Source organism: Gymnoscopelus microlampas (genome assembly GCF_963454915.1).
Source record: "Gymnoscopelus microlampas genome assembly, chromosome: 6".
Classification (NCBI taxonomy): Eukaryota; Metazoa; Chordata; class Actinopteri; order Myctophiformes; family Myctophidae; genus Gymnoscopelus; species Gymnoscopelus microlampas.
The window spans coordinates 34,555,941-34,570,559 of record NC_139943.1 but is presented as its reverse complement, the minus strand read 5'-3'; the positions used below and the strand labels follow the sequence as shown (position 1 = coordinate 34,570,559).

At 45.3% G+C, this 14,619-nt stretch overlaps 1 pseudogene across 1 annotated transcript; it reads right to left on the bottom strand.

The window, feature by feature from the left end:
- Positions 1–3,385: 3,385 nt before the first annotated feature.
- On the bottom strand, positions 3,386–6,063 carry LOC311046972 (kinesin-like protein KIF2A; annotated as a pseudogene). Its single transcript has one exon. The product of its transcript is annotated as a kinesin-like protein KIF2A (transcript).
- Positions 6,064–14,619: the final 8,556 nt, after the last annotated feature.

Below are 14,619 nucleotides of genomic sequence, written 5' to 3'. Positions count from 1 at the left end.
GTGATACAGTACATAGCACACACACACACACACACACTGTATATATGTATATTCAGTATATATGTATATTCAGTATATATATACTGAATGTTCAGTATATATATACTGAACATTCTTTATAAGAAAAGGTCTTGTAGGAATTGAACCAACATATTGTTGTTGTCGTAATGACACTACCACTTAACTAGCACATGAGAGTTCTGACACTTTCCAACACTGTCCCCCATTCTGAGACAAACATTCGGCAAAAATAGCCAATCTACAAGCTCACAACACGTCACAATGCGACACGTAGATCGGCCGTTTTCGGCAGAGATCTGGCATAGAGGGGGGAAAAGGATGCTAAGAGCCAAGTATAGGGCCCTGGAGGACTCTGATCAACGAGGTATAGGGTTTAAGTAGTTGATTGATTGATTGAATACTTTATTAGACAGAAATGTAAACAGCTTGAGGTGTCAGACATTTAGGCTAAAAGGATTACACAAAAACGTCCTGGGGACTTGTTTCCATTGTGGTCCTATGAAGGTAGAGAGTAAAAATGTTTCACCATGTGAATTTGCACCAACAAACTTTACAGTGCATCGTCTCTGACATAATGATCTGCTGTGCCTCAGAACAGTACTACTAAATATATAAATATCTATGGGGAAAAAGTCACATATTCTAGTTCTACATGCAATATACTGGACAAACGTTATGACTGTAGCCTTCAGGTTCTGACCAACAGAATGTATACGAATGTATATGTAGATGTGGAAACATATATTTTAATTAACCTAATATTTTAAATAAGTATTATTATGCAAGGAACCTGTGTCCCACAACTTGCATGCAACCCTGTTACCTTAAACCTTTTAGCATGGTAAAAGAAGAAGAAAAGTGTGAGTCACATGACACACTAGAAGTGACATCATCAAACACTTTCCTAACATCATGGGTAGAGCAAATATCTCCTCTCTTCTATTATTCATATTTTTATAACATTGTCAGCCTTACTTGAATGTCTCAACCTACCTCACGCAACCCTGTTATGCATATTTCCAGAATAAGATAAATACTTGACAAAAAAAGATTTACTTATTTATTTATGTGAGTGTGTCCTCTTGGTAAATGCTAACATCTAGCTAAACAGCTAGCTTCTATTCCTGAGAAAAAGCTAACATTAGCATAGATTTGCAATCCTGTTACTTGCAGTCCTGTTACATTTACTTGCAGCCCTGTTACTATAAAACATGTAAAACATGTAATAAAAAATACCTTTGATGCCTGAGCTGAGCTAATCAAGCTTTTGATAGTATATTACCTATTATTGATGAATATATAACAGAAAATTGTCAAATAGAAGGTTATTTTTTCAAAAATTCGGAAGCCCAAATGTCCTCCAATTCTGGAATGACCCATATAGGGTTTAAGTAGTTGATTGATTGATTGAATACTTTATTAGACAGAAATGTAAACAGCTTGAGGTGTCAGACATTTAGGCTAAAAGGATTACACAAAAACGTCCTGGGGACTTGTTTCCATTGTGGTCCTATGAAGGTAGAGAGTAAAAATGTTTCACCATGTGAATTTGCACCAACAACCTTTACAGTGCATCGTCTCTGACATAATGATCTGCTGTGCCTCAGAACAGTACTACTAAATATATAAATATCTATGGGGAAAAAGTCACATATTCTAGTTCTACATGCAATATACTGGACAAACGTTATGACTGTAGCCTTCAGGTTCTGACCAACAGAATGTATACAAACAAAAAGCCAACAGTTGTATGAAATACGTATTCAAAAAGTCACAAGGGAAAATGAGCAGACTGGCTCTAGGAAAGTTGACTTGGCCAAATACAATCGTAAAGTTATACACTTTATAATTATGAAGTGCTTTTCAAAACAGGGTTACAAAGTGCTTTACAAAACAAGATAAAAGCAACAAGATAACACCAAGTACAGTAAAGTAAAAATCAAACAATAAAGTAAACATCAATTAGAAACAAATGGCATCAAATAACATCAAGAGACAAGTTAGAACACATAATAACGGAGACAATGCACACTATAAAATGGCCTTGGCATAAAAATATGTTTTCAGAAATTATTTAAAAGATGTAACTGACTTTGCTAGCCGTATATCCTCAGGTAGGGCATTTCAAAGCCATAGGGTGCCCAGGCTGCAAAAGCCTCTATCACTCCATGTGGAGGTGAGTTTAAGGATCAACGAGAGAGCTCTACCTGAAGATCTAAGGCTGGGATGGACTGCCTACTGTAGGTTGATACTTAGCCTTTATTGCAAGGAATATTGTAAATACGTTGCCTCAAAGTTTCTGACACTCTTGGATGCAATGCTGTACTGGACGGTACTGATTGAGTTGAAATAAAGGTTAAAGTATAGCTTTTGACGAGCCCAGGGTGTTTGCAGAATTCACACAGATGTGTCGGCCAGAGCTAGCAGATGAAGTTTAAATGTGGAGAGTCTCTTCAAGTAAGGAGGACCTCCTCTGAAATCAGGTAAATAAGCAATCCATCCGAGTGAAGGCATACAATCACAAAAGAAAAAGAAAAAACATGTTTGGGAAAAAAACCTAAACGTTCTTCATTAAGAAGAATCAACTCTAAAAATGAAAGAACTTACAGATTACTTTCCTCTACACATGTTTACCTTTTTCTAAAACAGCTGTTTCCCCCCTCCCTCATAGTGTAGGGGTTTAATAAAAGTGTAATTAATTGAGCCTGACGTCCTTTTAGTGTGTTCTTTTCATAGCTGGCAGAGACGGGCTAAGTGGTTCTGTTTCTGTTAGATGCCACTAAGAACCTTCTGGGGTTGATCTGTTCCTCTCTCTGGAGCACAGAACGGAACTTCACGTTAACTTGAAGTTAGTCAGTAACAGTGGTGGGAAAAGTACTTGAGTAAAAGTATCAATACTGCTATGTAGAAACATTATGTTTCAAGTAAAAGTCCGGTAATCAAAATGTACTTGAGTAAAAGTACAAAAGTATTGGCATCAAAATATACTTAAAGTAACAAAAGTAGAAGTACTGATTGTGCAGAAAAATAGCAGATCTATAAGCACACAACATAGCCAAAGTTTAAATAGGGCTGAAGTGGTTAATGTATGTTTTGTAATAATATTCAAAATCTACAAAGTAACTAAAGTTTTAAAATAATTGTATTGGCGTGAAAGTACAATATTTGCCTCTGAGATGTAGATGTAGTAATTTGGAAATACTCCAGTAAAGTAAAAGTATAATCTCAATAATTTGACTTAAGTACAGCACTTGAGTAAATGTACTTTCCACCACTGATCAGTGAGGATATCCATCTTCTGGTCTAGGATATGTTCATAGTCCACCTCCTCTGCCATTTCCGATAACACCACGTCATCCTCCAATTAGTGGTCTTCTAGAACCTGTTCCTCCATCGCCACCATCTGAGACAGCGTTTCCTGGAAGGTAAAAAGCTGAGGCACTTCTCGGTCTGCTCACAGAGCTTCTTGAGGTCGTCTCTCTGCGGCGCCAGCTCCAGCTGGTTGACCAGGTGGCAGCTGGTTCGATCCTTTTCCATGACCTGGTCGGGGTCTAGTGGTTCTAGTGGGTCTACCGCCAACTCCTTCACCCTGTTGGCATAGCGTAGCGTGTTGAGCGTGTTTTCACACGACGTAATGCCAGGCGATATGGTTGCAATCATGCATGTTCGGCAGTTGTACCCGATGAAGGAATCTCTGAGGACTTGAGTGAGCTTGCTGGTCCTGAAAGGAGTGTGCGACTTGTTGTGTCCCAGAGCCCTTATACACTCCTTCAGTGCCAGCAGACTCTTGTTAATCTCGGCTCCCTCCAGGCGAGTCTGGCGGTCGGAGCTGGGTTTGTCGGCGCCGCTCTCGTTCCCGGCCAGGTCGATTAGCAGGAACTTCCCATGCATGTTGCCTCTGCTTCGTAGAATGATCTGGAACATGGCGTGGCTCCTAAAAGAGTGGCCATTTCCCGACGTCTGACCCTGTGTTCTGCAACCGTTTCCTGCTTCTATAAGTTTGAGAACGTCCTCCGTACATCTGACGTCTTTCTCCTCTAGTCCCACCACCCGAACCTGCCCTTTACCGTCCTCCAACACCCTCAGCTTAGCTTTACCATTCAGCAGGTCAAACACTTTTCCATTGTAGATTTCAAAGAAGGTTGCATACACTTGTAGTTCCAACTTCTTATAGTTGGGGTTCTTCAACATGAGGAATACATCCCGAGCAGTTAGTGCGTAGATTCCCTTGGAAAAATCCTGATTCTGTCCAGAAAACTCTCCACCCATAGTATGTGTTTTTCCACTTCCTGTCTGTCCGTAGGCAAAGCAGGTGGCCATGCCGCTCTCAAAGATGGTCTCCACCAGAGGCCTGGCCGTGAACTTGTACACCATCTCATTGGTTGTGGAGTCGTCAAAGGCGTAGTCGAAGCGGAAGGTCTGGTTCTCCAGGTAGCGGGCCAGGTCCACCTTCTGTTTGGGTTTGTGGACCATCACCACGTCTTTGCTGGAGATGGTGATCACATCCACCAGTTCCGTGGTGTTCAGTGGACGCTTCCTCACACAAACACATATCCTGTGCTCTTCAATCAGGTCCGCAGTGGTCAGAGGCCTGTATTCTAGACCGGCTCTGAACTCTCTGACCATGTTCATGATCTCACAGTTGGGAATGGCGGTCACCTCCTGTGCTCTCTTCTCTCTCAGCTCCTGCTGCTGTAGCCGACGTCTTTTCCTCTTCTCCTGGAGTTTCTCCACCTCCTTCACACAGTTGGACTTCCTCTTTGGACTCCTCTGTAGTAGTGGTGTCCTAACCGGTGCAGGCTGTTGGGCAGGGGGAGGGGCTGCTCGTTCAGACTCCGGGGGCAGCCTGGCGCGGGGCAACGTCACTCTTTTATCTCTGGATGGAGTGTCGCCCTTAGACAGCGTTAGTGTATTATGGCTCTTTACCATTTTATTGACTTTAACAGAAACAGGAGTGGGAGGTGGTGGTGGGGTCTTTGGGCGGGAGATAATCCCATCTGGGGCCACGTGTGGGTTTAGAGAAAATATGCTCCCCAAGTCGATCTCTTTACTTTTTTTGTCTCTGTCCTCAAACCACTCCACTGTGACACTCTTGTTGTCTTCGTTCAGTGAGGTCACGGTCCCCTGGTGGATTCGCCCATCACTGCACTTTATTTCCACATTAGTACAGACAACAATCTTCCCAAAAGGGCAAGGCCCACCAGGGACAGGGAGGGCCCGCATCCAGGCGTGGTTCCAGATCTGCTCCAGAGAGGGCCGGTCCGAAGGCCGCAGGGCCAGGCACCACTTGATCAAGTGCTTGCAATCAGGAGAAATCCTCCTCCTGAAGTACAAGCGTCCTCTGAGAATCTCCTCGTCCCGTTCGAAGGGGACGTTCCCGCACACCATGTCATACAGCTGCACGCCCAGCGACCACACCGTCGCTGAGCGGCCGTGGTATCTATGGAAGCGGATCCACTCGGGCGGGATGTACTCTCGTGTACCACTGACATCAGTGTAGACCGTGTCCTTGAGAATAGCCCCTGAACCGAAATCAATCAGCTTGAGATCCCCAGTATGGAGGTCCAACAGCAGGTTCTCGTTTTTGATGTCCCTGTGCACCACGCCGCAGGCATAGCAGTGCCTCACCGCCTCCAGCACCTGGCGGAAGAAGCCCCGGGCCGACTCCTCGTCCAGTGTGCCCTTGTCTGTGATGTAGTCGAACAGATCCTTGGCCATCTCTGGGCGCTCCATGACAATAAGCCAACCGTCTGGACACTTGTAGTAGTCCAGAAGGCGGATGACCCCGCGGAACGACGCGCTGCTCACTTTCCTCAGGAGCAGGATCTCCAGGGGCACCGTGGAGCCCTTGATTGTGCCCCAGTTGTCAACCTTGGTAACGTGTTTCACAGCGACCGGAGCGCCATCAGCAATCCTGCTTCCAGCATATACCGTGCCGAATCCCCCGCTGTTCAGCACTGAGCCCATCCGGTAAACCTTCTGGAACGGCTCCTTCTCCGCCTCGATTGACTGGAGCCGGACGTTCTCCTGTGGAGGAGACATACTCAGAGGGTTTCTGTCTCTCTTCTCTCAACTGTGTTTCTGTTCCCTTATGTGTCTTCTACCTATCGTGACGTCTATAGCACCATATATAGGTCTGATGGAGCTCTGGGCTGACGTCACACACAACATAGACCTCCGCCGTCCCCTTTTCCATTGTCTATTATATTACGTTTTCCATCTATAAATGCACAGAACAGATGTGAGTGTGTGTGAACCAGTTAGCCGGCCGACCTCAGACTTAAAGTGTGCATTGCTGAAGACCCAACGGAGTGCAGTGCCAAATGGGAAGTCGATTGGTCTCTGATCCCACTTTTATACCCACCTTATGCCCATATATGTGCTTAGAACAAATGTCATCTGTTATACCTGATGTCATCAATGAGACGCTCCGCTCTGAGACTGCTCCGCTCTGAGACGCTCCGCTCTGCGACGCTCCGCTCTGCGACGCTCCGCTCTGCTCTGAGATGCTCTGCTCTGAGACGCTCTGCTCTGAGACTGCTCCGCTCTGAGACTCTCTGCTCTGAGACGCTCCGCTCTGAGACCGCTCTGCTCTGAGACGCTCTGCTCTGAGACGCTCTGCTCTGAGACGCTCCGCTCTGCTCTGAGACTGCTTTGCTCTGAGACGCTCTGCTCTGAGACGCTCTGCTCTGAGACGCTCTGCTCTGAGACTGCTCCGCTCTGAGACGCTCTGCTCTGAGACTGCTCTGCTCTGAGACGCTCTGCTCTGAGACGCTCTGCTCTGCTCTGAGACGCTCTGCTCTGAGACGCTCTGCTCTGCTCTGAGACGCTCTGCTCTGAGACGCTCTGCTCTGAGACTGCTCCGCTCTGAGACTGCTCCGCTCTGAGACTGCTCTGCTCTGAGACGCCTCTGCTCTGAGACGCTCTGCTCTGAGACGCTCTGCTCTGAGACGCTCTGCTCTGAGACTGCTCCGCTCTGAGACGCTCTGCTCTGAGACTGCTCTGCTCTGAGACGCTCTGCTCTGAGACGCTCTGCTCTGCTCTGAGACACTCTGCTCTGAGACGCTCTGCTCTGAGACGCTCTGCTCTGAGACTGCTCCGCTCTGAGACTGCTCCGCTCTGAGACGCTCTGCTCTGAGACGCTCTGCTCTGAGACGCTCCGCTCTGAGACTGCTCCGCTCTGAGACCGCTCTGCTCTGAGACGCTCTGCTCTGAGACTGCTCCGCTCTGCGACGCTCCGCTCTGCGACGCTCCGCTCTGCTCTGAGACTGCTCTGCTCTGAGACGCTCTGCTCTGAGACGCGAGACTGCTCTGCTCTGAGACGCTCTGCTCTGAGACGCTCCGCTCTGAGACCGCTCTGCTCTGAGACCGCTCTGCTCTGAGACGCTCTGCTCTGAGACGCTCTGCTCTGAGACCGCTCCGCTCTGAGACGCTCCGCTCTGAGACGCTCCGCTCTGAGACTGTTCCGCTCCGCTCCGCTCTGAGACGCTCTGCTCCGCTCCGCTCTGAGATGCTCCGCTCTGAGACGCTCTGCTCTGAGACGCTCCGCTCTGAGACGCTCTGCTCCGCTCCGCTCTGAGACGCTCTGCTCCGCTCCGCTCTGAGACGCTCTGTTCCGCTCCGCTCTGAGACGCTCTGCTCCGCTCTGAGACGCTCTGCTCCGCTCTGCTCTGAGACGCTCTGCTCTGAGACGCTCTGCTCCGCTCCGCTCTGAGACGCTCCGCTCTGAGACGCTCTGCTCCGCTCCGCTCTGAGACGCTCTGCTCCGTTCCGCTCTGAGACGCTCCGCTCTGAGACGCTCTGCTCCGCTCTGAGACGCTCTGCTCTGCTCCGCTCCGCTCTGAGACGCTCTGCTCTGCTCCGCTCCGCTCTGAGACGCTCTGCTCTGAGACGCTCTGCTCTGCTCCGCTCCGCTCTGAGACGCTCTGCTCTGCTCCGCTCTGCTCTGAGACGCTCCGCTCTGAGACGCTCTGCTCTGAGACGCTCCGCTCTGACACGCTCCGCTCCGCTCTGAGACTGCTTTGCTCTGAAAATTGTCATAAACTATAGTGGGATTCAGCAAACAACAACGTTACATCTATTCATTCGTTTTGGACATAAATGAGTCGCAATGACAGACACCAGAAGCAAGTCTGCAAAGAATCAACGTGTGGCTAGGGCTAATGCTAACAACATGGACGCTGCTTCATCATCCCCACAGGCTAAGTCCCCAACCCCAGACATGGTGGAAGATTCAGTTGACACACTTACTCCGAAAATTCTAACTGAAGCACTGAATTCACTCAGGGACTCTGTCTTTGCAAAAATTGAGTCAGCCAACAAAGATCTGCATGCTGAAATTAAATCTGTAAAACATGAGCTGGCCTCCTCGGTTGCCGGCTTGCAAGCCACGTTAGCTTCGCATAATGGCCGCCTCGTAGAATTGGAGGAATCGGCTAATTCCACAGGGGATAATGTTACGGAACTTCAGCTCACGGTGGACCGGCTTAAAGAAGATATGCAAAGTTTACAAGCCAAATGTGAACAGCAAGAATGTTACAGTAGACGTCAGAATTTACGCTTGGTGGGGGTGGAGGAGGGGGCAGAAAAGGGGCGACCCACGGAGTTTGTCTCCGAACTTTTGAAAGAACTATTTCAACTTTCTGAAGCCCCCCTACTGGACCGCGCTCACAGGTCGTTACGAGCCAAACCGGCACCGGGAGATCCGCCTCGTATGTTCATTATGAAGGTGCACTATACTCGGGTCCGTGACGATATGTTGCCTAAGGCTACCCAAGGAGGATCCCTCATGTACCGGGGAAAAAAGCTGTCACTATGGCCCGACTACACCGATGCCGTGAGGAAGAAGAGAGCTGCTTTTGGAGACGTACGCACGAAGGTTAAGACGATCAACGGAGCCGTCGCCAGGCTCTACTTCCCCGCTACCCTCCGGGTCACCCTCCCGGGGGAAACTGAACGTTCCTTCACCGATGCTTTGCGAGCAATGGAGTGCGTAAACCGATGGACACCCCTGGCCCTGGCACCCGACACCAAAACAACACCAACAACAACGGAGTGATCCACTGCTATGAAGGAGTTAGGTTTGGTTGTTCCCACACGCATAACCAATCTTGCTCTTTTGGACATAAGGTATTTTACTTTAATGTTGGTAATCTTTGGATATGCACAGCCTTAAAAAACGCTTCAATTTCAATGTTTGGTTACTGATTGTTGACTGTGCTACTTCTACTACTATTCAGTTCGTTCCTTGTTGGGGGGAGGGGGGGGGGGTTTACTTATTATTTTTACTTACTGTTTTACTGTCTGAAACTTGCGATTCATGTTCACATTTTTGAATTATTTTATTTATATTTTTTCGACCGTTTGATTGTCTGTAACGTTCTGGCTTGACGTGCAGCTGGAGCTATTATGGCTAATGCTATACCTTTACGCACGGGCCGTGTATTATGTCCAACAGTGGGCGGCTACTAGTGCAGGATATACATGCGGATATGGCTCGTTTCCCTTTCCTGTTACACGCGTTGATTTCCGGTTCCGGTTTGACGGGCGGAACCAATAGTTAACTGTTTCCGGTTCATTGTTTCCGGTTCATTGTTTCCGGTTCACTGTTTCCGGTTTCCGTGCTAAAGAGAGCTCCACTTAGTGGACACCAGGCTGCATTGCAGTCTAACAATCGTTTTTTGTCATTTTTTGCCCATTTTCACTACACTGAGCAGATTGAGCAGTTGAATGCTTTGACATATTATAGGATTGACTTCCCACACCAATGTACAATAGTTTAATCGGTCTTAGTTAATTGTTTGGTATGTACTGATGTGTGTGTGTATGTGTACGTGTGTGTGTATGTATGTATATGTATGTATATATATATATATATATATATATATATATATGTATATATGTGTATGTATGTATGTGTGTATGTATGTGTATATTATGTTCAGGCTAAATTTCTATATATGTCATTTAAAAAAAAAAGAAACAAGAAAAAAAAACAGCATATGGCCTAATATAGAATACAGAGAAGGTTATTTAGTTTTCTCTTTCCTGTTTTTTCCCCTGTATTCTTTTTTTTTTTTCCTGTAATGCTGTTGCTACTGTGTTTCCTTTCTGAAGACTGCCATGAAGCTCTTGGCTACATAACTGTGTTGGCTCCGTTGCCCATCTTTTAGTTTGTTGTTGTTGTTTTCCCCATTTGTTTTAGTTTTTTTTTTCCACTTTCAGGAGAAAAATTAGCCCACTTTACTGGCAGATGTATATATATTTTTGTAATACAGGCCATGGCTTGCTTTTTGTTGCGTTTTTGTTAGCTTGACAGCTAGATAGCAACAATGGGGTATGCGATCTCAAGGGGTTTAGTAGATCAGCATAGGTTTTTTAGGCTCCGTTTTTTTCATGTGGTTTTTAAGCAGGGACTGTTAACTCTTTTCTTTGACACGTTTTCACATTGGACAGGGACCTTTTCAGTCATTTACTCATCTATATCAGACCTTGATGGCTGACACTTTAAATACAGGACATCTTCGCTTTATAAGTTGGAACATTAGAGGAATTCATAACCCAGTAAAACGCAGTAGGGTCTTTGCACATCTAAAATCTTTGGGCTCAGATGTAAGGTTTTTACAAGAGACCCATTTACGTTCAAGTGAACATGCAAAATTAAAAAAAGCTTGGATAGGACAAATTTTCTGCTCTAAGAACGAAAATAGGACACGGGGCACAGCTATTCTGATTAGAAAGGGTGTTCCATTTGTCCCGCAACAGACTATAGCTGACTCTAGAGGGAGATATGTGATAGTGACGGGTACCCTCTATGGCACTAGTGTGGCATTAGCCAATATATATGGACCAAATTGGGACGACCCAGTTTTTTTCACTAACTTTATAGCAACACTCCCCGACCTCAATAATTACCAACTATATTGGGGGGGGGGATTTTAACCTTGTTTTATGGCCGCAACAGGATAGATCAAGTCCCAGACCAAATAGTAAGATCTCAAAAGCTGGTGCTGTTATTCAGTCATTCATAGAAACATATGCACTCTTTGACCCATGGAGAAGAGACAATCCAACTGTTAGACAATACTTGTTCTTTTCCCCCGTACATCACTCATATTCTAGGATCGATTTCTTTCTGTTAGATAGTAGGAGTCTTTCTCTGGTAAAAAACAGCCAATACAATAGCATTGTCATATCTGACCATAGTCCAGTGCAATTAGACATACATTTTCCAGAATGTGTCAGACCTCAACGTACTTGGCGCTTTGATCCTTTGATGCTGTCTAGAGATTCATTTAAAGAATTAATTGCTCAACAGATTGATTATTTTCTAGAAATTAACCAGACACCAGATATGTCACTATCGACAGTCTGGCAAGCTCTTAAATGCTACCTCCGGGGTCAGATCATATCCTACACGGCACACGAGAGAAAGAAGCATAAACAGCGCCTGTGTGACCTGTCTAATAGTATAGCAGAGGTGGACCGTTTATATGCCGACTCTCCAACACCCGAACTTTATAAAGAAAAACTACTGCTGAAAGCAGAATATGATAACCTCTCTATCAAACGAACAGAGCAGTTGTTTTTCAAATCAAGACAGAAATTTTATGAACACGGGGAGAGGGCTGGTAAACTCCTGGCCCACCAGATAAGACAAGCAGCTGCCACCAGTGCCATTCCCGAGATCAGTATGTCAACAGGGGAGAGAACCACTAACCCAATAGAAATAAATGATCAATTTAAGCAATACTATACAGCCCTTTATACATCAGAAACACCCACTGACCCATCAGATGTCCAGGCCTTCCTAGACGGCTTAACTCTGCCGGAGATTACTCCTGAGGACCGAAAGCAGATAGATAGAGGGATTTCGACGGGCGAAGTCATACAAGCAATTAAATCCATGCAGAGCGGCAAGGCACCGGGGCCAGATGGCTTTTCAATTGAAATTTATAAAGAATTTGCTGCTAAACTGGCTCCGGTTCTCAGCCAACTGTATAAGGAAATATTTGAGCGATGCCAACTGCCTCAAACTATGACACAAGCCATAATATCAGTATTGCTTAAAAAAGACAAAGACCCCTTGCTGTGCGGCTCATACCGCCCAATAAGCCTACTGAATTGTGACTACAAAATTCTTACCAAAATACTAGCTACTCGTCTCGAAGCTGTAATTCCAACTATTATCAATCAGGACCAAACCGGCTTTATACCAGGCAGACAGTCGTTTTATAATATGCGCCGCCTGTTCAATGTTTTATATACACCTCCCTCTGGAGGTCAGACAGAGGTCGTGGTCTCGCTGGACGCGGCCAAGGCATTCGATAGGGTAGAATGGCAGTACCTATTTACGGTCTTAGAGAGATTTGGTTTCGGTCCATCATTCTTAACTTGGGTCAAAATAATATGTGACTCACCTGTGTCTGCAGTACGAACCAATAATAACATTTCTGGCTGCTTTCCGCTTCATAGGTCCTGCAGGCAGGGTTGTGGTCTCTCCCCCTATCTGTTTGACTTGGCAATTGAACCTCTTGCCATAGCTATCCGGGCAGAGGATGGCATTAGTGGCATCTCCAGAGGGGGTAGAGTTCATAAGGTGTCGCTGTATGCAGATGACTTACTCCTGTACATATCCAACCCAGCGGATTCGATACCAAAAGTACTGCTCACTCTGGACAATTTTAGTCACCTGTCGGGCTATAAGTTGAACTATTCAAAGAGTTTGCTTTTTCCAATTACCCATAAAGATGGAGATTACTCCAGTTTTCCATTCAAACTTGAACTTAAAGGGGCTACACCATGAATTTCATTTTTTTTTAGGTTTTTAGTATTTTTTGGGCTCCCCAGTGTCTCTTGTACCCCAAAAAATATTTTTTTTTAACATTCAGTCATTCATGCTCATTTCATGGATTTCCTGAATGGGCTTGTCTGAACAGGCCATTTCAGAATGGCTGTGCAAGTGATGTCACTTGCACTGATTTTGCATTGACGATAGCCAGACAGAATTGCTCAGTAGCTCCCCCCTGCCCAATAGGACGTTTTGGTATTGCAGCTGAAAAAGCTTGGAATGACAGACAGTCAGATTGTGAGAAAAAATATCTGGATGTTTTTTAGGCTTACAACCTGTTTAAAACGTATTAGGGGGCAATATTTATATATAATATATTTTTTTTAATTCATGGTGTAGCCCCTTTAAAGCTTTCACTTATTTGGGAGTGAAAGTCACCCATACAATGGGGGAACTATATAATCATAATTTTAAAACATTAATTGAACGAACAACACAAGACTTCAAAAAGTGGTCAACACTACCGATTTCATTAGCTGGGCGTATTAATATAGTTAAAATGACGGTTTTACCTAGGTTTCTCTATCTCTTCCAAATGATTCCTATATTCATATCAAAAATATCATTTAAACAAATGTGACCGCTTACAGTGTTTGGGTACAGAACTCGCAAGTTGCCAAACGGCCGAAAATGGGGAATAAAGTTAGATTTTTATTTTTTGTGTTTTTCGTTTTTCCCCATATTAACACAGTTCGAATGTTGAAGAAGGTTTGTATTCCACCAGAAAGTCGTTAAATAGTCATTAAATGGTTACAATTACATTGTGAACATGGCTCTGTTTTTAAGAGAGTTTCCGTGCGTATTTTGGGGGTTGAACAACATTCCAACCAGAATTTGCATAGAGTTTCGATTGGCCTGGCTAGTCATTGTTCTCCAGTTTCACGCACCAGAGTACCGCCCTTAAGTAGCAGCGTGTTTCTGTCAGAGAGTAAACACAACAGCATTCTTCATGGCTAGTACAACACGTTTAGTAAAAGCCTTGAATGGAGGAACTGGGACAGGACAGGACAGCATTCTGGAAGGATTTATTTTGGACTTCATACACGGTGGCAGTGACTCTGACTCAGCGATCACGGACGAATCCGACTCTGAAGATGAAGACCACAACATTGTTTTTGATCAAATCAACAGCAGTTTGTGTTCTGACAACGAGGACGATGAAACCGGTGGGACAGCCGCTCCCGGTGGCGTACACGTCGGAATTGGCCCGCTGTTACTATGTGCAGAAGTTAATAATGTCGCCGTGGACAATGATCGACCAGCAGAAATGGAGAAGATTAGAAACTTTGATTGCAAATGCGAAAAGAGATCCAAATCCAAAGAGAACGTAGAAGGGCTGCATGTTTCGTGCAGTCAACAACTCGATCCAGACATGATTTGGGAGACCAGGACGGACATGGCATCATTGTCGAAGGACCAGAAAGACATGGTTATTTTGGGGATTATAAAGACGTGTATGAATGACTCAGAAGTCACTCAGTCCACCAAGAAAGTGAATAAGAAGCGACTGATCAACAGATCAACGTACATGGTGAATGCCGTCGTGGTGTGTCGCGCTACATTTTGCTTCGTCTATGGGTGAGTTTCAGTTTATTATTATTGTCTTGACTTATGTTTATATTCAGGGGCTAGTCTCTGAAACCAGTGTGTTTATGATGCCTTTAGAAAGACGGAACAGAAAAAAAAGAGCGAGTGTTTTGGTTTTACACTGTGCTGTTAGCAGCAACATCCGGCCTAGACGGACACGG